We start from the raw sequence: 26,783 nt of genomic DNA, 5'->3' as shown, positions 1-26,783 counted from the left end.
ACAAAATAATATATTTTGAATGATGATTTAGCAATGACTTTCTTCTGAGATTTCTATCTGTGCCGAATAACTGAGCAAATATTTATGGAATGCTTTTTGTTTGTTGTTTCTGAAGGACAGAGGGAACGTGAATTCCAATAGTAAAAGGTGTAAAGTAAGTTGTGACTGTGCAATTCAGTATCCTTTGCTGTACTGATTGAAAAAATGCAGCATTTAATTTAATATAGTGGTGCAGTGTATTGAACCTGTTACCACTGTTGGTACTGGCAGCAACATTTGCTGACTTAACCTGCAGAAGGTGTTGTGAGAGAGGAACCATCAGGTTGTGTCATGTTCATCTTGTCCTACACTTATTCTCTCTCCCACACAGAACTGGTAGCAAAATACCTTCTACTTTATAAAAGAAAGTAAAGAACCTATTTACTCATGGTAGGTTTTGGGTTTTTTTTAAGAAATAGTCATTCACCTAATATTTACAAGCTGTCAATACATAAAATATCTGTACATTGTGCCACAAAACAACTGGAAAAAAAATTATTTTCCTTTCTTTTATCTGAGCAATGGACTTCTCAGTCAGAATACTTTTTTTCACTTTGTGGCTTCCATGGCTGAGAAAATATTGGAGATATCTTTTGTATGTTGCTTCACAGTTGTCAAGACTCTGAATCACACCAAAAGGAAGACCTTTATATGAGTCACCACAAGAGTTTTCACTGGCAAAAATATTCCCCAAACAAGTATCTCTTCCTGCTGAGAAGTGGGAAAAAAAAGAAATTAAAAAAAAAAAAGAGCATTTCCCAAGAAGCTTTCAATCCTCTATAAATGTGGAAATCAAAAATGAGAATATTGAGTAAGAGCTCTCCAGCCATGTAGTCTAGAAAACCCTGAGATACTTGCAGTGAGGGATGTGCATTTGCTCATGTGTGTGTTTTGTTGAAGAAGATGTAACATCCACTACTACACATAACATTCCAATTAGGAAGTGAATCAATCTTTCAAGCATAAGAATATTAGAGGAGGTAATCCTGATTAAAATTCATGGCAGTCTTTCAAAAACCTCTCAAGTCGGGTGAGTCAGAAAGAAAATCAGACAGGGATCAAGACAGCAACAGGTGAACAGTGGTGCAGTGCCCATTAATTCTTTAAAGCCTTTTTCCCTCAGGTACAACAAAATGGAGATAAAATGGTTGTCCAGCTTCCTGCTGGTTGTGAGAACAAACACATCTATTTGAATAAGATGGTGATCAGCACAAGCTTCCGATGAAAGCTAAGCTTGAGATCAGGCCTATTTGTGAAAGTCTGCTCCAGGCTCTAACTACTGGTATTTTGAATCACACGGGAACTTGTAGCACATTAAAACTCTATTAGATATATAATTATAGCAGAACTGTTATTACTCGTTGCCAATGAACTACTAATAATTTCATTTTATTTATACCACTTTAGTTTATAATTAGTGCTTTCCACTTGATTTTTTTCCACTAATTTAACCCTAAACATCTAGATACTAATTACTGCAACGTATCCAAGTACATTTGTAAATCTACTAGGTTTTATGAATATTCATTTTATAGTTATTATAGAACACACATAGAAGTGAGTTCAACAAAGAATGCCCATAAGAAAGTTAAGCATTTCAAATAGTCATGTACAAACTGATCCTTCAAATGTAATTTGTATATTTGGATAGATCCATCTACTACTATTATTAGCGTTAGATGGTCATATTGACACAAACATCCACAAAGAAATTCAATTAGCTAAAGAATTCATTGCATAAAGCGTTACCAATAATATAAGTTCACAGGATATAAAAAGTAAGTATTTGCAAAAATAGGTCAGGAAGCATAAAATCTACACTTAAATTAGAAATCACTTAAAAAAGAAAGCCTGGACTAGTCTGCTTGCCTCATCCCCAACTGACAGATAGAGCCTAAAATAATTTTAGATATTGCTGAGGATGACAGATAAGCTGAATCTGTGCTGAGAGAAACAGTAAACAAATGTTTAAGGGAAAAAGTAAAAAGGCTGCTGCTCTCTGGTACTTTTGAAAGATGCTGAAAACAGCAGTGCTTCATCATACAGCAAAACATTTACATTAGGATTTTTTTCAGAGCCAAATATTTCAACATTCTTAAAAACCAGTTTTGAAACTCTGCTTTACTTTTATTTCAACTAAATTTATATTTAAGTTTGTTAATACCAGATGACTTAAATAGTCTACATTGTATACTCTGTCTTTTCCTCTTTTTCACTTTTTTCATCATCAATTACTTGGAAGATGTTTAAGGACTCCAAATACTAAAAGTCATTTTCAAAACAACCTTGTTAAATCTGTTCTTAATTACTTTGACACTTTTAAAATCCTGTAGGCTGCCAGCTGTGAGCACAAGCAGAAAAGACAGAATTATAAACTGTATTGAAAACACCTGGATAATTTTTGTCCTGTTTTCTTCCACAAAATCTGCATGTTTCCCCAAGTGTGTATACATTTGAATAGGTTGGTTGTTAAAAACATGAGTAATACTTTACAAACAAAACAGAGTTTGGGGATTTTTTTATGCAAGCACACTGTTTAATAACATTTAAAGAACAGATGAAACATAGTCTAGTCAATACCTTTTCATGACAAATACCAATGCAAATTATGGATGTTTCTACCAGACAACAACACCAACATAGATTTGTGTTAAGCTTTCCTTAGGGCTTCCACCAATGCATCCTTCAGTAATAAAAGCACTAATCTTGATCTGATTAAGACAGTCATGAACAGAAAACCATCTCATAATCTTCATAAAGGATAGAACAATTTATCCATAGTTGATTTGCTATCTGTAGAATCATATTAAACAATATTTTAGTATCCTAATTAAAGCAAGAGAAACCTCATTAAATTTTTAAAAAAGTCAAAAGGCACAAGGAAGAAATTTGAAAGCAAGAAATACTAATTTTCTTTTATCAGGATAAACCAACAGATCCTGTACCACGCATATTAAAATGTTTGGACAGCAGTGTATTTACAGCCTGTACTACTTCTCATCAGAAATGTGTACAAATCCATCTAAAGAAATGTAGAATCTAAAAAGCAAACCACTTTCTCGAAGTATAAAAATATAATATATAAAAATATTAATAATCCCTTTCCATTGTTGACCAAACATTCTAAAAAATTAAGTGGCAAAGAACACATTGCATGCTCAGAGATAAGTAAGGTAATACAGAACAAAACAAAAACTGTTTAAAGTAGATCTGTCTAACCAGATTTGACACTGTCAGAAGACGAGATTAAATTATCCAGTATTGTCTCTATGTTGTGCAGTTGATAGATGATCTGATCATGCTCCAGAAGGAAGTACGAAACACATCATTTTGCAGGAAAAGTGTAGAATTACCTGAAGTCCACCTGAAAATCCCAAGTATTGTTTATCTAGAGATTAAATAAATTTACATGACGTGTGGAACTTTATAAAGAATAATATATATATAATATGTATATATCAACAGACTCCAAGATTATATGATAAAAGCTTTCAGATCCTCTACTCGTTGTTTTTGTTTATTCTAGGAGAACAATTTTATTTCCCTAAAGTACACAACACTTAATTTTACCCCCATCAATATAATAAGTTGTCAAGGCTAAGTATATACACTGTCAAAGCTAAATATGTAAAAGAAAAATATTATTTAATAATTGTTAATACACTGTCAGGTTATGATTGCGTTTCTTTTTCAGAAGGCGGAAATTGTTCTTTCACTAGCTAATAATAATTGAAGATAAATAATCTAAATTTGAAAATACACAGCAAGACAATGGAAAATTAGTTGATTTAAGACCATGTATGCACAGCCATTACAAAATGATTGTGAACCTGAAGGAACAAGTTCTCTTCTCAGTGCTCTTGTTGCATTGGGTTTTTCTGGCTTGTTGCTAATGTTCATCTCTCCAGCTGCTGTGAAAATCTGTTTTTGTACAGCAAGCCTAAAAAGAGAATCATTAAATAAAATTATAAGTGAGATTCTAACAGAATTGATAGACAGGCATAAGCAAAAATGAAGCCCCAAAAGCTCAAGTAATTCAATGATCCAAGAAATAGAAGGATGTATGAAGCAATCAACTGGCTGAGACTGATCCTATAGTTTAGAGACCAGGTGCTTTCTGAAGTTCTACTTGACACAGGATGAACAAGAGGCAGGTGGGCCCTCAGGGTGACTCAGACTAGCTCAGAAGCTTTCAAACATTCATCTATCCACAGGTATTCTCCTACCTACTGTCAGTAGGTCATTATGCAAATTTATTTTCTCTGGTTCTTGCAAGAAAAAGGGTGTCTTAAAAAAACAATATGACAGAGAATGGATGACTGAAAGTAGAGTCATGTAAAAGTAAACTACACAAAGAAAGTAAAAAAAGCAACTTAGACACATTAATGTGTAACTGCCAATTTAATCTAAAACCTTGATAGTGACTAACTGTGTACCTTGAAATTAATGACTAAGAATATTGGACACATTAAATAGGTCTTTTATTTTGATTACAGCATTGCTCAAAGACTCTTTTTAGAGACCAGGACTCTTTCCTGCTAAAGAAAAATAACTACATAAACCAAGTGACAACACCCTGTCCAGGGTGAAGGATTTATAATTCAAGTGTGAGATGGAAGACGAAAGACAGCTAAATCAAATAACAGAGACAAAATTATGTTGCATCAGCTTAATTAGGAATTCAAAGAACATTCCAAAATGGGAAACTTCACAAGCACATCATTTGTGCCCTTCTCTGAGCCTTCCATTGTGGGGGTGTGTTGGTCAGTCAGACTGGTACAGGAAACATGTTGTCTATATATATATACACTCTTACATAAATAATAACACAATAAAAGACTGGCTGCAATCTCTGTAAAAAATGCAACTATTAATCTTCTGTATTTTTCCTATGGAGTTAAATTCAAAGCAACTTCAAAATTTTTCAGTGCATCATCTCCAGCCTATTGATGTGACACTCAATAACACAGCGTGAGTTATAATAATAGATACACTAACAAGTAAAAGATAAAAAGGGGACTATTTTCATGACTGAACCAAAGCCTGTTGTTTAATAACTGAATTTTAGCTAATAATGATAAAAAATTTGCAGTTTTATCAACTGAAACAGCATGTGTCAAAAGTACAGAATCTTTTTCTTAAGTTTTTATGACATATCCTGAGACTCTACCGCTTTGATCACAAAGTTAATGAATGTTTAGATCCTTAAAGAAAGAAATAACGAATAACAGCCATAAGAATTACAGGTGAACTTGGAAAAGGACTTATGCCAGCAAGCACTGTACTGTACTTTTTGAAATCTTATTTCTTTGAAAGCAGTACCTGAAGTTTTGCAGTCATTGGATGTTCTTTTCTTACACTTCAGAATATTCAATAATTGAAATACCGGGGGGAAAAAACAAATCAAACCAAAAACCACAAGATAAAGAAATCCTAAGCACTAACATATTGAATTATAGAATTAGGTTGGAAAAGACCTTTAAATCATCAATTCCAAATGTTAACCTGGCACTGTCAAGTCAAGCACTAAACCATGTTCCTAGTTATAACATCTATGTGTCTTTTAAGTACCCCCACATGTGGTCACTCCACCACTTCCCTAGGCAACATTTTCCAATGTTTGACAACCTTTTCTGCAAGGAATTTTTTTCTCAAAGTCCAATCTAAACCTCCTTTCGTGCAACTGGAGGCCCTATCCTCTTGTCCTGTCACTTGTTACTTGGGAGAAGGGACCAAGACCCACATTGATACACCCTCCTTTCAGGCAGTTGTAGAGAGCTGTAAGATCCCCCCGAGCCTCCTTTTCTCCAGGTTAAACACCTCCAGCTCCCTCAGCCACTCCTCATCAGACTTGTGCTCCAGATCCTTCACATCATTGAACTAAAACCAAAGCACATGAACTTTAATGTCTACAGAGGCTATTAAGAAGAGAGAAGGTGCAAATCTGTCTTCTGTACTTAAGCAAACTGCAACTGAATATTTTGTAGTGAACCTCGCCAGAGGTACTGTAATTACAGGTAGCACTTTATAGAAATTTTAATATGTTTTGAATTCAAAGACGCTAAAAAGCAAATGTATTTTTATTTCAGGACCTGGAGAACTCAGCACTGAATATTACATTTTGTTTGTGAACTTTCAAACTTGGAAACAGAGTAAAATTTTATGTTAGAGGAAATATTAATATCTTGTTTATAGACAATGTACTACCTCATATTAAGAAAATTTTAGCAGCAGATGAGTAACAAACAGTAGGTGGTGTCTGAATGCAGCGTTTGGAGGAGGTGCACATTTTAACATGTGGTTTGAGTTTATTTTAATTTTTGTTGTAAGATGAGCACCAACACAGGAAAACCCTGCTATGGCATGCATACACTTTAGGGTTATGTCTTGAATTTCTCATGAGGATGCTTCTTACTTTGGATTTTACTACAAAAATATTCCTTTTCTGCCAAAAGTAAAGCATTAAATAAAAGAAGGAAGAAATTTAATAAGCAATGTTGCAATGTTGCATTACATAGCAAAATTACTTGCTTTTGAATTTGTATTTAAGTCTTTTTATGGAAAAATGAGAGCATGTCACTGTCCTGGTTTTGGCTGGTACACTGTTGTGTTTTGGAATCAGCATGAGAATGATGTTGATATCACATGGATGTTTTGGCTGTCGCTGAGTAGTGCTTACCCTTAGTCATGGACTTTTCAGTTTTCCATCTCTGCCAGTGAGGAAGTGCAGAAAAAACTAGGAGGAAGAATAGGCAAGACTGACCCAAACTGGCCAGAGGGATATTCCACACCATAGAAAGTCATGTCCAATACATAAACAGGAAGGGGTCTGGTTGCTGTTCAGGGACAGGCTCGGTATCAGTCAGCAGGTGACAAGCAGTTGTATTGGGTTCTGTTCTCTCTCCCTGTCCTTATCATTACAATTACCATTATCGCTGTTAATATTATCAGCATGTTTAGTATTATTAGGATTATTAGTATACTGGTGTTGATTATTATTGTTGTTGTTACTATTATAGTTGTTATTATTTTCAATTATTAGATTAGCTCTTTTGTCAATCCACATTTTCTTTCCAGTTCTCTTCCCCATCTGAGGAAGGGAAGGTGGGGGAGAGAGAGTGAGTGACTCCACGATGCTTAGTTGCCACCTGGGGTTAAACCACAACTGCCACAGACCCATGAACTTACTGTCAATCCAAGTAATGTTTTAATGGTCTTACAGCCAAAATCACCTAATTAGATCAGAAAAAAACCCTCATTAACAGGAGACTTGTAGATTGTTATATAATTCTTACAGGGAAAAACCCCAACTACCATACGCCTATTTTCACTACTTTTACTCTCAATCTTCCAGAACACTCCTGGGCGCTTTCAGTTGACTGTTTCAATCTTTCTCAATAGAAATAAGGAAGTGGTGTTCAACACTCTTTTGTCTTTGCCAGGAGCAGTGTGATATTCAGGAGGAAGAGAGAGTATCCCTCCCCCATCATGGGACTGCCTGGGGACATTTTTATGCAGGTTTTTTTCCCCAGACTGCTTCACTCTGCCAGGTCCCAGGGAAGGGGTGACAGCTGACACGCAGCCCTCCGGTGTCCCCAGGGACTGTTTGTCCCCTGGAATTGCGTGGTGCTGCCAACCCCTTCCTCAGCAGAATTCCCAGAGCTGGAGCTCGGGCAGGCTGGGCAATGGGCACTCCGGGAACCCAGCTCAGCCCTGCTCAGGGGCAGCCCAAACACCCCCTGGGACCTGACACGTATTTACTTGCTTTCTTCACATCTGGGAGTAGCTTAAGGGTCATGCTTTCTTGATTTTGTCTTTTCATCTACTTTCACCTGCCAAAATCAAGAATTGAGCATTAAATTTTGGGAATTCTATAATCTGTATCTCCTTCTGCTGTTTCACTGGATCAAACACCCTCCAGTTCTTCATCCTCCTTGCACTTAAAGCGTAAGGGCAAGACCTTTCACTCTGCTACAGGTTTAACTAAGTTTTAGATCATATACGCAGCATATAGAGAAGTTAGATCTCAAAATGGGTAAAGCCAATCAATCACAGATCCTTGCCACAATTTGAGTGGTATTTTGACCATAAATAAATGAAGAAATGAAAGAAATAAAGAAATTGCATCTCGTAGGTATATTTTCAGACTTTCATTAAGGGACTTTCAGAGGTAAGAATTCCATTCCCAGGGAAATTAAAGGCTGAGCATATTCTGTACTACATTGTAAAAACCTATTTAGACAAGATATTTTTGCAAGAGACACATTTTGCATACAGGTGTGCTCAAATAAAAGATGGAAAAAGTCTACTTGCCAAAATCAATTGGATCTAAATGGATTTTAATGATCTAAAAATTTTGTAATAAAAAAACCAAACCAGTTTATTTTTCTGTTATACATTTAATATCTCCATCATGTTTAATTAGACTGAAGAGAGTGAATAAAAATTGTTTATGAAGCAAGCAAACAAAAAATCAAAACAAAAAAACCCTGCATACAAAGGGGAAATTTCAATGTCAATATAGTAGTGGGACTTGCAGATCAATAATGAAATAATATTGCCGTGAAATATGTTCATAAAATTAATTTTACTGAGTGCAAAACACAAAGTAAGATAAAATGACTAAGAAAAGAGATCCATTTTTGATAGCAAGAAGTATATATATTGCATTTCTAATTGTCCTTTACTTCATTTTCTAATGTACACTCTGGGGAGTCTTGTGATCTATTCTTACAGAGTTTCTATTTGCATAATTAAGTACTCAACATATAATTTGTCAAGTGCTAAATTATGTTATATAAGACTCTGTGAGCCCAACTCCTCCTTATCCCCTGACATAGTTATTAGTTCTATTGTGCCCATGCTGAATATCTAAAATGTTTGCACTAAAGCACATGTTGAGACTCAACGTTCACAATCTCTTGCTATACCCTTAAGGAGAAACATCCTGTGATGTCTTTCTCTTGCAGTGACAAAACTGAAGGCAAATGCAGCAAGTGCTCAAGATGAAAATCGGTGCATATGTATTACTCATATTAATTCACAATCCTGTGTGTAAAAGTGTATGTGGGTTCATACATTTCCATACACACATATAACATACATAACCATCTGTTCTCAAAGGAGATTTTGTGTATTTGAAGTGACCTTTCACTTGCCCAGTTTCAGAATGCTGTAGGTATCTCGCACATTTGGATGTTAAGAATGCAGTTTTACTTTCAGGACAACCATTGACCCATCTACGTTACCCCACTGTAACCTGGGGATACAGTTATCCCCAGGTTGTTGCTGGTGTAGGAAAAGTAGCACTCAGCAGAGAACTTAGTCATAGAAATAATCAGTTCATTGTGGATTAAGTTATAAGAGAAAAGCATTTTGTTGAAGCTAATTATTTATGTTCTCTCTAAGGCAGAAAAAGAGAAGTGGGATGACATTTGCTCTAGAGGGACATATCTTTCTCCTTCATGTGCTATAAAGAGGTCTGGATCAACAGCTTAGATAACATACTTTCATTTTCCACAGTTATATTCTAGTGAGATGAATTCCACATTGACTACCAAGTACTATTGAAAATTTCACCTAAGTAATTTATCTAAGGTCATATACAAATGGTAACATATTTAATTGAATCCTATTTCCTTAAATTCATGAGTAGTGCTCTAATTATTAGCCCGTTCTGTCTGGGAAAAGTGAGTAAGTGAAAGATTTTTATGGTTTTAATCTGTGTTTGGATTCAGTTGAGGATGTCGGGCATTAGGTCAGCTCACAAGATCAGGTAACAGTTATCTACCATATGCCAATGGTCAAATATCACATTTTTATCCCATCCATATTTGTCTTCTAATAAGGTCAGTGGAGACAGTATGAGACAGTCACAGACTACTGAAAGAACATGAAAAATCTTGGTCTCAACAAACAATTGGCTGCCTTGCAGAGGCAAGATTGTTCAGCAAATATTCCCTTTTTACCATGACTTTGTTAGTCGTGTATGCCCTGTTGATCTTATCAAGGTGGAGGGAGGTTTAAAGCTTGCTGCTTATTTATCGAAACAAGTAGTCAGATAATCTATTTAATCAAAAAAAGCATATAGCATATTTTTGGACAGGAAAGACTTTAAGTGTGGGACTGAGAAGCCAAAGGAACAATCAAAACTGTAAAAGGGTAAGAATTTTCTTTTTTAATTGCAGTTGTAGCAAAAGAATTTAAACCTAGTGTAGGCTAGGAACTACTTATAGGGGAATGTGCAAATGGTAATAATCAGTTGAAAAACTATCAAGGGAATTTTCCATAGGGAAATACCTTATTGTCTAAACTTTACAAAATTCAGAAATAACAGTTCCAAGAGATTTTATTTCAGAGAAAGATTAGGAAACAATCTAATCTTCACCTTGCATAACTTTTTCAGTTTGAAAGTGTATATAAAGAGTAAAAACATGAACACTTGAGGCTTTCAAAGTATTTTCTCCTGGAAAATTTTCCAGGAAAATTTTTGCCTTTTAACTTTGGTTCAGGATTCTTTCTTTTAAAACTCAAAATTATTTCTGTTATCCAGAGAAATCCAATGTTGAGCATTTAAGTATCAAATAATTTTTGAGTTTTGTCCATGAAGCATCATAAGAATTGGGGTATTTTTCTGAACACCCCTCCCCAAATCCAAAAACTAATATTAATTTTTTCAGTAGTGACAGAAAACAGATGTTGCTGTTTCTAAATCAGCTCCAGAAAAAGTTCCTATTTATAGATCACACATCCTCAGATAATGATTTCAGTCACTTTTGATAAATATGTAAACAAGATAAAGAATAGGAGACTTACTATTAGTATCATAATGATCTTAAAAAAAAAAAAAATTCTCCCCTCAGGGTGCATTTGATTCCAAATTGTTGTATTTTTATAACTTCATGACATACTTTACTTGCAAGAGTTGTGACTTATAACAAATCACAAAAAGTCATTAGTAGTATTATTATTGTTATAGTATTAAATTTCCATTATATAATAGAAATAATAAAATCTCTTAAAGCAATACCAATATAGCTTCAAAGAAATCTGATCTTTCCTGCAAGCACAAAAGCTCAAGTTAGTGACATTAAGGGAAAACAAACAAATTGTTAGTATGGCAGTTCTAATTCCACAGAGTTTAAGTGCCTGGATTCAGATATGAAATTGTACAAATAACAAAATTAAAATGACACAAACCCAAAAGCAATATAAAAAGACAAACAACCCCCCCCTTTTTAATGAGAAAATTCAACAAGATTTATTATTGAGGCCTGCTCTGTGGAAGTCACACAGTAAATAATCACCTTGAAGACACAGAGTGTTCTCTAAAGCATATTACTTTGTTCAAAATTTGTATTATTACTGTAAATTTAGTGAATGAAGGCTGAGGGTTTTACAATATGTACGTGTTTTAGTAAGATTAGGAGCCCCTTGACTAACATGTACACAATGCATTCTTCATACATGCAAAAGAGTAACTGATGCCCTCAGTGTTTCCTCCATAGATATCCCCCTGTGAAAGATGTTAATCCTTGTTTTCACTGAAGAAAAAAAAAAAGAAAAGGATAATTGTTTCTCAGTTTCCTGGGGAAAAAAAACAACAACGTTACTTTTAGACAACCGAGTCCATTGTTTAAAAACACACATTTGCTGGGATTTTGGTTGATCCCAGTTCAAACATTTATTTAACTAGTATCTTCTTCTGGATCATTTTAACAACCTTCTTTGCTAGTCCAACCAGAGGGAGGACAAAGGAACAGCAGTGTCCCCTCTGGTAACCCAAGATGTTTCCTTCTCAAGGAAGTCCCAATATACCACAACTTGTATTTAATCCTAAAGGTTTCTGAACAAAAACATTACTATTTGCATGTCCTCCAACTTATACAACTTGCATCATAACACTAAGAGGAAAGAAAAAACCCTGGTATGATACCAAGAGTGATGAAAATACCAATGTTCAAAAGCAATCTTGTAAAAAAAATAGTGAAGCACTGATAAAGGTGCTATGAAATGTGTTTAAGAAAAATATTGAGAGATACATAATAACATATTCCATGTGTACTTCAGAACACATACATTTATATAGAATAGCTTCTCATTTCTGAAAACTAACTGAAAAGTTGAGTAAAGAGATTTATTTTTTACTGAAACTTCAATTGTCATATTTACCTTCTTTCCTCACTCATTAAATGTAAACTAATGGAACATCAAATATAGTAACTTAGTGACTCATACAGACTTAGCTCATGTTTTTATTTTTTTAGAAAAATCAGTAAGGTATGAGATAGAATTGCTATGGTAGAGTATCTCAACAGAGGTGTAGCAGTCTAATCCCCAGACACTGGTAGGATTTTACAGCATAGTACTTTAAATTTCACAGAAAGATTACATCTCAAATTCAAACCATTCCGATAAATGCAGTCAACGGGTTTTTTTTAAAAGCCAACTGACATAAAAATATATCTGCATTCAATTAGAAGAGACCTTTTAATGTCCCACATCCCTCCCAAAAAAAGCAAACTAAAAAGAAAGGAGGTTTAGCTTCCTTTTGTTCATCAAAGACAGCAAATATTTGATTAAAAAAAAAAAAAACAACAACCAAAAAAGAAAAGAAATAATTATTTAATTAAGTTAAATACCTGATAGTCTGGTGTATTGGAAAACCTGGCAGGCATCAAATACTCTTGCGACACAGAAACTCCCCTGAGCCAGACTAGCAGAATTTTTGCTGTCTAGACTCATGTCACCCTCTGGGAACGTCTGTGATTGACATAAGTCCTTCTTGCATCATGCACCCAGGGAAAATTAGGCAACAGAAATGCTTCAATTTTCCTATTTTTTTGCACTCATCTGGAATAAAAGGGTACTTTTCAGCCCTTTCTCTAAGCTTTACAAATCAACTGGTATAGAATTCACTGTGCTGTTAAGACTAGTGTAGTTTGTTTCCCTGAAAAAAGTGACAAATATATATTTTTTTCAAGAAGAATTAATTATATTTTTGTCTAATTTTTGCTTAGAAAGCCCTGTTACTTTTGGCCAAATGCCATGTATAAAATTTTATTAATAATAATAAAAAAATAATAAAAAGATGATGCTATGCCTTATGAGGATTGCAGTTTGATTAGCTTTGCTCTCACACTTCTCTTCAGGCCATATTCTCAGATTTTATTCTGTTTCCCAAAGGGTGTTCTTGGATTTTCTCCTGGAAATAAGGTTGTGGTGAATTATCAGAATGATACACTGTAGGTTGGGAAGCTATCCCAAGAAAAGAACTACACAAGGGCAACTGAATTAGAATTCCTATCAAAGTCTATGCAATTCAAAATGCATTTATTCTGAAAAAAAATTTTAGTTTCAAGCCTTTTCTTCTTTGCAATGCCAACAATAAATATTTTTTGAAGACAACAGGTACTACTCATTAAAAATTTCATTGTATTAAACAAAAAATTTTCTATTCCGTATTTCTATTCCAAAATCCTATTCTCCATTTTGATGAGAATTCCTTACTGGTCTAACAAGGTATGCACTGAAGTTGATTTACAAACTGAAGGAAATAAACCTATATAGAATTAAAGTTTAGTTGAATGTGTGACAAAGAGATCACAGATGAGAAAAAGAAAAGCTCTTAGTAATAGCAAACAAAAAAACTTGAATGAGAAAAATAACATTGTGGGATGTCATATAATAATTACAATAGAATCCATGTGGAAGCATTTAATGCAGCTCCTGAAAGCCAATAACCTAAACAACATAAAGTTTTGAATATTGCTAGACCAGATGTCACGATTCAACTTTGATTTAATGTAAACACCGAAGTGATAGACTATACTTAAAGAGATGTCACACAAGTATCATATTAATAATATACAATGTTGTTTTTTTTTTTTTTAGGGGTTTTTTGTTGTTGTCTGTTGCTTTTTGTTTGTTTTTGTTTGGTTTGCTTTGGTTTATTTTGTAAATGCAAATGTGGATCAGATAATGGAGTATGTGGGAATGGCAGATCAGGAAAACAAGTTACCCTGTGAACTCCAGAGTTCACAGACAGGCTGAGACCAGGTGTTTTAGAGTCATAAAATCATAGAACCATTTTGGTTGGAATTGACCTCTAAGTTCATCAGTCCAACTATTCCCCCAGCACTGCGAAGGCCACCACTAAACCACATCCCTGAGTGCCACATCTACATATCTTTTAAACACTTCCAGGGATGGTGACTCCATCACTTCCCAGGGCAGCCTGTTCTAATGCCTGACAGCCCTTTTGGTGAATGAATTTTTCCTAATATCCGATCTGAGTCTTCTCTGGCACAACTTGCTTATTCATGTTAATACTGAATAAGACAGAAATTTAGTAATTTTGAAACATTCTTCATATTCAGATTGTTCAGAAGGTACATGTTCACAGGGTAAATTTACATTTTTCACAAAATAATTATTTAAAAACTTCCATAGGTCACTGGAAAATATTCAACCAGCTGAATATTACATATATATACTGGCATTAGCTTATCCTCATATCTTCTTGATCCAGGCCTTCCTTCTGTTTCTGTCACTTGAACTGGTCAAATCTGGCCTGCCTGTTTGCTGTGTTTGCTCATTACTTTTGAGGTGTTTTTCCACCTTCTTTTTTTTTTTTCTTTTAGAATATGGAGATTGCTGTGTCTGCTAGAAAGACAATCCTTATCTACTTTTAATTGTCCAAAATTTAAATTAATCTAAGATGCATGTCAAAATATTCCTTACTACACATTCAGAAGCTCAAGTCTTCTCATAAAGACTGGATGTGGAGTTTTTCATCTTCCAGTAAACCATAAATATCTGCTTTGATTTATTTTTACTATGTTATTAATCTAAGAAATATAATTTTAAAAAAGCAGATAAAAAGCTACTTAATACAATAGGTTATGAAACTAGCAGCTGCCTATTGAAATTGTAAACTTCATTTCAAAATGCTATTTTCTGGGATCATTAAGAGTGAAAGAGGTATGATGCCGCCATAAAATTCACTGTTCATGAAGTATAGAGGCACACAGACCAAAAAATGTAAATAACTGGAATCACTGTCAGGTGTCTATTTTCTTTGTTGTTATTCTTAACAGCTATTTGAAACCAAAATTTGATATTTTCTTTTCCCAGTCATTTTACTGGAAATTTGTGGAAGAACATAAAGGTATAAATTACCTTTTAGTTCTGGGATATATCAATTAGAGATTTTTTTTAATTGAATAGTTTTTCTGCTACAAGAGTACCTTTTTATGAAGTGAAATTGTGTCATTTTTATTTTTAACCCTTTCAAATATTTTTCTTTTTCTGCTCATTGTTAACACTTTCCTATAAGTTTCTAATAATCATTTTAAATTGCAGTTGGCAACAAGTCCTTTTAAAATCACAAATTTTATAAGCTCATAAGGACATACAACTTCATAAAAGTACAGTGATTTAAGGTGATAATTTTCCTGAAAGGGATTCATAACATATGAAGTAATGACAAAGGGTAGGATGAGGTATTTCTCTGCTTTTCTGGTCTCATAACTTAGCCAGAAAATAACTGGTTATTTAAGTTTTCAAGTAACTGAAAGTGTTTTACATATTTACATATATAGTGGTAGAACGTCCACTTTTGTAAAGATTAACCTTAGAAATCACTGAAAATGTCTCATATGATAGGAAAAGATTAGGACCATTTATTTAAAATAAAAGATTGCCTCGAGTGAATTAATTCTGACAAATAAAAAGAGAGCTGGAAAGTCTAATTCAGTGAAAAAAAATAAAAAGGTACATAATTTTGAATTTTTTCATCAGCATCCTTGTACAAGGAATTTATGGCACTGCAGGAAATCACACACCGAGAGTGCCTCTTGAGGAGGGGTGGCATGATTACAGGCACACAGCTTAATCTAATTTTCAGTGAGATCCTGAAGGGACCAACAAAAGAAATCCAAAGTCAGGATTGTAACTGGGAAGTGGCACTTTCACATGGCAGAGAATCCCCACGCACATGGACACCCATGGTCAGGAACAGGATGCTCTTCTGGATTTCTTATGAAAGACAGACATATTCAAAGGGTATAGTTAGTTGGTGTCCTGTGTCCACGGTGGTTCACAAAAAGGAAGGACAGCTGCTACTGCTGATGCACTGGCAGAGGACTCGGCAAGTATTCAAATTACAGCAAATGCTCCTCCACACTTTGGGGAACTGCAATAAACAAAGAGTAGAGTCTTAATAAATATCTCTGACACTAATCGTAGATCAATGATCTTGCTATCACTTCTCTCTCTGTCACTGCTGTCTTCCTACCATGGACATGAAAACCCAGAACCAGCTGCTCACTGACTGATGAAAGTCAGACAGCAAAGCTCAAGAGAACAATGGAGACACCCTTCTCCATAAGTAAGGGGGTCATGGAAGTGATGCACAGGGAGAAGGACTTTCTCGCATCTAATGTTCAGCACCAGCTCCCATGGAATGCCACATTTATAACGCAGTATCTTCCCACCAGAAACGCAGTTTCCAGCATGGTCCTGAAGATCAACTTCATAGCTACAAGCTGGGGAAATGGAGCGGACAACACATTGCCTGAGAAATGTCACAGTGTGGTCATGAGCAGAAACTACAGGAAATCCAGAAACCTGAGCATTCTGTGATGCGCTGCAGGAGGGCAAATGTGATAGGAATGGTGGCTGGAAAGGGGCCAATACCACAGCCCAAAATTGTGTGGAGCTGAACCCCTTTACAAAACAGCTCCACGATGACATGCCCTGCAAAGAACAGAGAAGAGAACACAGTGTTTCTGCAGTGCCTGAGATACACAGTTGAGAGGATGAAAAGGCTTGTGGTATGTTTTCTGTGCTAAGGCCAGGGCCAACAGCTTGAAGCTGGGACACCTTCAACTCACTCAGAGCAACAGCAGCTGTATTAACACAGACCAGGCAGACCTCAAGTAGCCCTCAGCACCAAAAAAATGATCCCACAGGCATTTACATTACTGAAAAGAAGTCACCTGGTGTCCCTCACTGTAATTACTAAGAAGTTAGTGCTCTTGTAAGAGGTTTTATTATACAAATCAAATATCCCTTCAGATTAAATCCATGAAAATTCAAACTAGGCAATGACCAAATACTTTCTGTCATAGTGTTCAATTTTCCCTGTTTTAGATACCAACAAATATAACAATTTTAAATCAGAAATGCAAACACAAATTTTGCAACCATAACTGTCTGAAGAGCCTTTTCGGCTTCCAATTCCTATTTATCACTTGCATTTCAAATGACTCTCAGTTCAGTACTTGACCTATTCTAGCCAAATTTGAATATGTTTTCCCCTTAATCTTTTGTAATGCATGAATACAGGTTGACATGAATTTTAATCCATAATTTTGGAACTTGCTCATGCTGCTAAGAAACATGCAAATAAATGCCAGTTTCTTGCTGAAATACTTTATCAGCAGCAATAAATAAAGTAATGCTTCAAGCTTTATTTGAAGTTATTGTTGGAATGCATATGATATACATTCACTTTCTTTTTCCAGATTTATAGGGGCATAAATCCTACATTAAATATAAAACTTTCCTCGGGACTTGAAGTCCAGTACCTATTTATGCTAATGGAAAAGCCTCTCTTGACTTAATTAATATCTAGTTGTGAAAGAAAATAATTGTTCAGGTCAAGTTCATCATTGTATACCTATGTAAATTAAGTGATTCACCATTTCCATAGCAGGATTAAGAACAAACAACATACTGTACATACAGAAGCCCATCTCAGCATCAGAGTAACATGCAGCTATAAAATCTCATGTGGCTAAAAAAGGATATATATATATATATACACACACCCCTCAATTAAATATATCCAAGAAATTTATTTAATTCTGTGGTTTTTTGTGAAGCAATTTAAAATTTTAACCCTAAAAACTTTTCAGCTCTATTTATTTGACAGAAATGTCCCAAACTCAGTCTTATCATGAAACCTATTCATAAGGGAGAAAAAAAATGCTATGGATACATCAAGAATATGGAATTAGTTTTTCTTTTTAACATTAATAAACTAAATTAAAATATTTCTTAAACTTTTTTCTTTGTAGGTGTTTCCTTCTTAGTCCATGGATTGGTCTTCCCTGAAGTTATAAAGTTAGTTTTCACTTGCTGAATTAACCTTCTCTCTTCCCAGTAGACACAATTAGGTCCTGCCCATCTTTTCTCTTCACTTAAGAATGGTCAAACTCAACTATTTTAACCTCTTCACATATGCTGTGTTCTCCACCCCTCTGACAATATGTGGTCCTCCAAATGACTTTTTCCAATATGTCCTTGTCTGTCTTATAATGAGAAACCCAGAAATTGATACAGTGAGTGCTGTGTTGGCATCCTGATCCTATTGTCATATGATCTTAGACCTTCCAGTCTGCAAGACTTCACCTTTGCTTTTTTCGAGTTCATGGGGTTTTCCTCAGCCCATTTCTCCAGCCTCTCAAACACCCTCTGAGCAGAAGTCCTCCCTCTCTGTTTGGCACAGTTCACAGACTTGCTCAGTGGGCGCTCTGTGCCATCATCTAGGTCACTTATAAAGACATTAAGCTACTGTCTCCTGTATTAATATCTGAGGGACACCACTTGTCAAAAGCTGGATTTTGTGCCAGTGACCTAGCCCTCTAAACCCCATGGTCCAGTCACTTTTGTACCCACCTTACTGTCCACTTAACCAATACCTCCAATTCGGCTGTAAGAATGTTGTGGGAGACCTTGCTGATGGTCTTGTTAAAGTCAAGACATAGAACATCCACTGCTCTGCCCCTATCCTCAAAATTAACCATCTCACTAAAATAGGCAACTGGATTGCTCAGACAAAATTTGCTTTTGAGAAATCCATCTGGCTGCACTCAGACACCTTCTTGTCCTTCCTGTGTCTGGAGATACACTGAAAAGAAAAAAAGGGACCAGCTATGAAATGTTAAGTACTAGCAGTTATGAGCAAAGATATACACCTCTTTTACTGTTGGTGACATGCAATTTAAAAATATTAATTTTCCCTTCTTTTTGGTAGAGAGGAGCAAATGATTTATCCAATATTCAACATTCAGCATGTAGAATTGATGATGGTATTGCAGCTCAGAAAGCCAAATAATCCAATCAGCAACCACATTCTAGACGTAAAAATAAATACTCTTAATTAATCATTCTTAATCAGGATTTCTTCACAACTCCTCATCTCTTTTTGACAATACAATCTGACAAATTGTAATAAAATCAACCTTTTTAATATCTCTCTAGGAAGTGCCACACTGATTTTTCCATACCTTAAAGCAGCATAAATTGTTTAAGTGTGTTGGTTTCATTTTTTTAGAAGCTATGCCTTTGCCAGGATTTGATGAATAATCTCTCTAATATATAATTTTAATGAAAAAATACCACATATCTATCAGTATCTGTATGTGTCCACTTATTTTATCCTATGATAGACCATATAGGTACTGGGAATGGAGCATGGACAGGCTTTGGATGAGATCCAAGAGGCACAGATGGATTTCAATAGCACAAGCTTATTCAAAAAAATAGGAAAGAAAAACATATGATAATATTTTGGCTCCAAAGATCTTGCCAACATCATGGAAACAACCGTGCATCTTATACATATCATTAAGCCTTGGCTATTACATTAATCAGACTATTTTTCAAACAATTAAAGTGTCTTTTGAGTGTAATATTCAACCTTATTGTACCAAATAGAAACTTCCTAAAACACATAAACAAGCATGCTCTATATTGTTAGGAAATCAGATTCCGTCTAGAATAGTGTGGTGTGCTCTGCACAGCTATACTGTTCTACACTGAATCCTTTCAAATTATGAACTAAACAGAGCTTGACTCAATCACCACATAAGATGCTTTGAAAGAGAACAATACAGTATGCAGGGGGTTGCTCTGCAGGAGCTGTTTTTCCTCCTGAGCTTCATTATCTTTGTTTGAGGATTTAAAAATCAACAGCCTAAATCTAGTTGAAAAAATATTTAAATAGTCTCTCCACATATATCCAGGAAGCTGTCACTCTCTGCTACATGTCACAAAACAGACTGAGGAGTCTGGACTATCCTGCTTCCAGCACACTGAACATCTGTGTGCTGAGGTCAACCCAGGCCTCCCTCAGCCCTTCCTCCCATCTTTGCCAAATCTTGGCATGGGACCATTGTCAATTTTACCTGACATTTTTCAAGAAAATATTTCTGTTATTTTCTGTTGGTGGAATCACAGTTTCCTTATTTGCATTAGGTAAGGGTTAAGCGCAGGATTTACGGTGTTAGGATCATAATACAAATTCTGTGAACTGTTTTGGTCGTTCCTCTTACACACAGTCACACACAGGAATCTTAGTCTCTGGGAGAAGTGTTTTGTTCTAGTCTTTATGAGAACCAGGCTTTTGCCCTAGGGCTTTTGTCTTAATGGTTTTATTTTGCATCATTATGCCCTGAATTATTTATAACTTCTCCTAATAATTGTCAAAATAATTGCCTTCCAAGTAGCTATGAGACATAGTGCCTATACCATTAAATCTGAGATACTGATGCAAATGGATAGTCTAAATGTAACCTCTAGTGTACATTTACCTAATTAGTAGAGAATTGACACCAGGACTTTGCCCTTGTGGCAGTCTGTTCCTGAGCATGGCATTGTTAGGTTTTTCTTCAGAATGCTCTGGGGAAATGTCAGAGCAGCTGCAAATGCCAACTTTTGGTGATCAAAATGAGAAAAAAAATACTGGAAATGTGTTGTGTCCTTATATCAAGAGTAACTAATAACTCTTAAAATAGCTGCATTTTTTGTGAATGTGAAAGCAAGTAATAAAGAGCAGAAACAATCATTAAATTATGAAGACACATACTACAGGCAATTTTTGGCAGAAAGGATCTTTATTTTTAAACTTCTCCTTTATTTCCTTTTTTATTAAGAATATTTTAAACTCGTTGATGAGAAGAATTAATGCTGCCAACTTAAAAAGACTGCTAGGAGTTTGTTAGGAAGTTTTGGCAAGAAACAGAGATATTTTAAGAATTTGCTATCTATTGAAGAAAAAGAAACCTTTTAATCTCTCCTTTGCCCTGCTTTATCACCTCATCTATCACTTGCATTCTCATCTTCTACCAACAATGATTTTTTTTCATTCTTGCAACTAAATCTTCCCTTTCCAAGGAAAAGCTTGTTCATGATCTGTGGCTTCTCTTGTGGTTTAGCCCCAGCCAGAAGCTAGGAACCACACAACCACTCGCTCACTCCTCCCCTTAGAAGATGAGAGAAAGAGAATTGGAAGGGCAAAAGTGAAAAAACCCATGGATTGAAATAGGAACAGTTTAAACTGAAATTAAATATATATATATATATATATATACATAATCACAGAACCACAGAATGGTTGGGGTTGGAAGAGACCTCTGGAGATCATGTAGTCCAAACTCCCTGCTAAAGCAGGTTCACCTAGAACAAGTTGCATAGGATCACGTCCAGTTGGATTTGGAATATCTCCAAAGAAAAAGACTCCATGACACATTTGGGCATCCTGTTTCAGTGTTCTGTTATCCTCAAAGTGAAGAAGTTCTTCCTCATATTTGTAGGGAATTTCTTGTGTTTCAGTTTGTGCCTGTTGTCCCTTGTCCTGTCCCTGGGTACCACCGAAAAGGGACTGGCCCCATACTCTTGACACTTACTCTTAAGATATTTGTAGGAATTGATAATATTTGAAGGCATTGGTAATAATGCATTGGTAATATGCATTGATAAGATCATCTCTCAGTCATCCCTTCTCCAAGGCAAACAGGCCCAGCTCCCTCAGCTTTTCCTCATGAGAGAGATGCTCCAGTCCCCTAATCACCTTCATAGCCCTCCACTGGATCCTCTACAGTAGTTCTTTTCTTGAACTGAGGAGCTGGAGCTGGACACAGCACTCCAGATACAAAATGACCAGAATAGAGTAGAGTGGGAGGATAACTTCCCTTGACCTGATGGCCACACTCCTCCTAATGCACCCCAGGATCCCATTGGCCTTCTTGGCTACATGGGCACACTGCTGGCTCAGGTTCAGCTTGTTGTCCACTAGGATCCCCAAGTCCTTTCCCCAAGAGCTGTTTTTCCGGCAGGTCAGCCTCCAATCTGTACTGTTACATGGGGTTGTTCCTCCTCATGTGCGGGACCCCATGTTTGTCTTTGTTGTGGTCCATGAGGTTCCTGCCTGCCCACATCTCCAGCCTGCCCAGGTCTGGCTGAACGGCAGCACAGTCTTCTGCTGTATCAGCTGCTCCTCCCACTTGTGTACACTCTGTCCCTTTATCCAGGTCATTGGTGATGGTAATAATAATAAGAACAGTAACAATAAATTGCAATGAAAAGGAAAATAGCAAAAAGAGAGAGGAAAGAAACACAAAGACAGGTAAGTGATGCAGATGAAAACAATTGCTCACTATCAACCAAACAATGCCCAGCCAATCCCCTGCCCCCTAATTTTTTTGCTGAGTGTGACATCATATGCTATGGAATGTCCCCTTGGTCAGTTGGGGCCAGCTGTCCCTGCTGTGTCTCCTCCCAGCTCCTTGAGCATCCTCAACCCACTCTCTGGTAGGGTACCTTGATGCTGTACAAAAAGCGATCAGCAGTAACAAAAACATCCTTGTGTTATCAGTACCTTTTCCAGCACAAACCCAAAGCATAGCCCATTTAGCTCCTATGAAGAAAATTAACTCTACCTCAGCCAAACCCAGCACAGCCTCCCTGATTTTTCTTCAATAATCAGAAAGACCTGAATTGATTTCTTCCTGCTGCATTTTTCTTAATTCACACATAGGTTGTTTTTATTCACAACTATAAGAAACCAAAGGAAAACTTTTGAGGATATAGAAATAGCTGCAGCAAGCCAGGCAAAAGCAAGTAGTAATAGAAAATAGTAATATAAGGCTGTGGTGGTTTAAGATCAGCTGGCAAGTAAGGAATTAACTCTATCCCAGCTGAAACCAGGACAAAGGGTCAGTTAAGGATGCCACTGCCTGGGAAAGACTTGTTTCAGACAAGCAATTTCTATTGGAGAGGAGGCAAATAGTCTTTATGTACTTTACTGCCAAAGGACCTTTTTTTCTGATAACAAGAAGATCAGAGGGGGCAAGGAAGGGAAGTGCAAAACCAGGGTCAAGATGAAAGAGTGAATGATTAATCTCTGTTCACTAAAAGGAGAATCATCTGTTAATTATCCTAAACTATCAAAGTAAGATGTTAAAGGTATCTGTCAATACTGTCAAGTTAAATAGGTAGGACAAGAAAGAAAAAGTCATACCATGGTTAGAAGTGAAGTTTCTTCCACACTGCTATCCCCAAATGGGGATATTTCCATTATGCTAATTTACACTCAGCTTACAGGAATAAATTGGATATTATGAAAACACCTGCTATTTTGGATATCCCCACTGACATTGTTACTCATCCACTTAAAAAAACCAAAACACCCTCTGCAAGCTGTATTATGTTCACACTTTAAACATACTAAGTAAGGGTCAAAGAAACAGTCATTCCTCCTCTCATGAGACAGGAAATGAGAAATTATCTTCAAAGATGACTCAGAATTCTGTGCTATAGTCCTTAACTGCAGTATGAAGTAAAATTCACTGAGTACTTTAAGTGATAAAAGAGAATCTCCTAAAGCAATTCAGCACATGGGTAACTTCTCCAAGTTATATATTTCCTTTTGAAACTGTTAGAAGAAAATCGAGGCAAAGTGTCGAATATATTTTAGGTTGGTCTCTACTGTCTCTACTGCTCCAGAATGTTAGAAGGCTTAATTTATCTTAAGTAAATCTAAGCTTCTAAATGAAAGTAATAGAAGTATTTGGAAGAAAACAGAATTAACTTTTAAATTATATGAATTTAAATAAACTTATTTTAGAAGAATACATGCTGTTAATGATACAGTTGAAAAGCAACTGGAATACAATGATATTTCTTAGTTAAGGATTTTAAAAAGCAACCCGAGAAAAATGAGTGGCTCTGATTACAGTAAGATTTCTATGCAACAAATCAAAGATATTGAAAAGAAGTTCTAACATTATCCTCTGACTGGCTGAGCTTATTTAAGCACCTTACTGCCCAGATGAAAAATGCTATTTTGTATACAGAATCTATTTCTGAGTTGAAGTGAAACTCAGTATCTTCAAAAAGAAAAGAAAAAAACCACAACAATAAAAACTTATCAAACATGCAGTTTGGTACCTTAAATACCTCTATATACATACAGAATGTTTTTAGCATCTCTTTATTATTTGAAAGAGACAGACTTGCTGAAGGATGTCTTATTTTTCTTCAGAGATTTCTCTAAAATATACCAGAACTGTAACAAAAATCTCAAGTGTTTTAATAGCTAGAGGGAGAAATCACCAGACTGCTCCACTAACATCAGGGAATAAAATATAAAAGGAGAAAATTTAAGCATATAGGATAAAAGAATCCACCTCAATGTATCACATACTCTTGTAATATTCTTCAAGTTAAGTGAATACCTTAATGTATACCATTAGTGAGATTTCCTAGGCGACAATGGAGACAGGCACAACTCAGCCTGGAGGGGAAAAAAAACAAAATTTGAACCAATTGGGAAAAAAAAAAAGTAGACATTTGGACTTCTCAGAGAAAATTCACATTTTACCATGTTCTTTTAAAAAAATAGTGTAGGGACAGTTCTCAGAACAGTGGTTTAAAGCCTAGTAAGACAGAGGGAATTGAAAATAGAGTAAGGTATCAAAGAAAGAAACCAAACAAGACATGCAGAAAGAAATTCAGTACATATCCAAAATATTTTCTCTTCAGAGAGAATCACAAATGCCATGAAGAACTGTGAGGAATTGTTTCTAATGAACTGACTCCCGATGCAAGGAGCAGGGGATGCCCAGTTGAACGGTGAGGCAACAAATCAAAACTACCAGCAAGAACACTTTTCCACAGGCACCACAAAGGTAAACTGTCAAACTTCTTATAATAGGATGTGAAAACTAGAAGCATGAATATGTTTAAAAAAGAACAAGACGAATTTATTGAGGACTGTTCTATAAGTTTCCCTGAACTCTTTTGATCATCTTGTCCTCTTCTATCCTCTTTCTATTAAAAAGAGAAAATATTAAGTTCTACTCTTTATCTTGATTTTGTTGAGATAGTTTTTGATAGAATTTTGATCCTGAGTCTTGTCAGAAACTTGAATAATTTATAAAGATAACATTGATTAAAAACAGTCTATATTGATTTATTTTCCTAAGCATTTACAGTGCCTACCCAAAACCAGGGAAATGAGTAAGCTTGATCCTTACATTCATGCAGTATCATGCAGTATAGCTTTCCAGATGTTATGTTTGAACCAGTTATTTAAGGTATTTCAAACTTCTGATCTGAGAAATGTAACCCTTTTTTTACTATAACTTCTGAAAAAAGTAGTTGCTTGAATGAGGTCCACAATAGCAGGCCAGACCCTTGCTTGGGTTACATAATGTATAATTTTCCTGCTGTTCATAGAAATATGCGAGTATAAACCATGGGGTACATAGTTTCTTTGAGAAGTAAAACTCATGAGAGATTTGGAAATCCTATAATCTTGATTCCAGAGAAGAAAGCTGACACTTTTCCAAAGTCTTAACTGCCAAGGAACAGCAGTAGCAAGGCTGCTGATGGGGCCAGAACTGAAAGAGGGCTCCTGGGCAGGAGCAACTGGGCAGAGGTGTCCTGGGCAGAACCTGTAGCTGTGCTGAATGAGCAGTTCTAAATCTTTAGTGGTTTGGAAAATTCCTTAAAGCTATTTTTCTGGTCATTTGGTCATAGTTAGAAAGAGTATATATCCAATAACATGTTCTGCATCATGCAGCACGAGGGGTCCTTTTGGATCTTGAACAGGAGGTCAAGATACTTTGAGCATAACAGGTACCAGATGTGGGACTCCCCTACCACAGGGGTCTAGATATCATAGCACAGAATGGGGCCTCCTGGGTTTAAATCCCACAGTGCTAAATTTCTTGTGAAAAGTTTTTGAAGTAATTTTGACTCCCTTGTCTCAGAAGAATCCATCAGCATTTTGGCAAATTTCTTCAGTGACATAACTTCTGATGTACAGCTTCCTGCAGCTAAATGGATTAGCCCTGTCTGCAGAGCTCTCCTGCATTACTGCTGCTCCCCTGGAATGCACCGTGTGCCCCCTGCCAGGCTCCTCTCTGTAGTAAAATTGAAACTAGTTCAGAAAACCATTCAACCACTCACTTTATTTTATTATATTTTAATTAATACTTTTGAAATTTCCCTTGAGAAAAGAATCTGAACATTTTCAGTGTTGAGTTTAAAGCTAAAATTAAGGCAATGAATCAGACTGTGGGAAGTTGGAAGCTAATATTCTGAAAGTATTTGCCACACAGCACTACAGAATTGGAAGCTCTGCACATTTATTTTGAATGTTTGACAGATAGTACATGTTTTTTTCCCCAGAAAATTATGGTTTGTTTCTGTTTAGAATGAGAATCTTGTCCCATTTTCTACTACAAGCAGAAAATTCCCCTACCCTTCAATATCACTATAATAACACACTTACTAAATTTACTAAAAAAAAAAAAAAAAAGATAAAAAAGCCCTTATGATTAAGGTTGAAAAACTTTTGTTTGTTTGTTTGGATGGTTTTTGTTTGTTTGTTATAATGAAGATGATTGGTTATCATAAGAACATAAATTGCTTTGTCCTTTTCCCATGTA

This window comes from Neopelma chrysocephalum, unplaced genomic scaffold, assembly GCF_003984885.1.
Source record: "Neopelma chrysocephalum unplaced genomic scaffold, ASM398488v2 Primary Assembly neopelma1_60, whole genome shotgun sequence".
Classification (NCBI taxonomy): Eukaryota; Metazoa; Chordata; class Aves; order Passeriformes; family Pipridae; genus Neopelma; species Neopelma chrysocephalum.
This window is presented reverse-complemented; position numbering follows the sequence as displayed.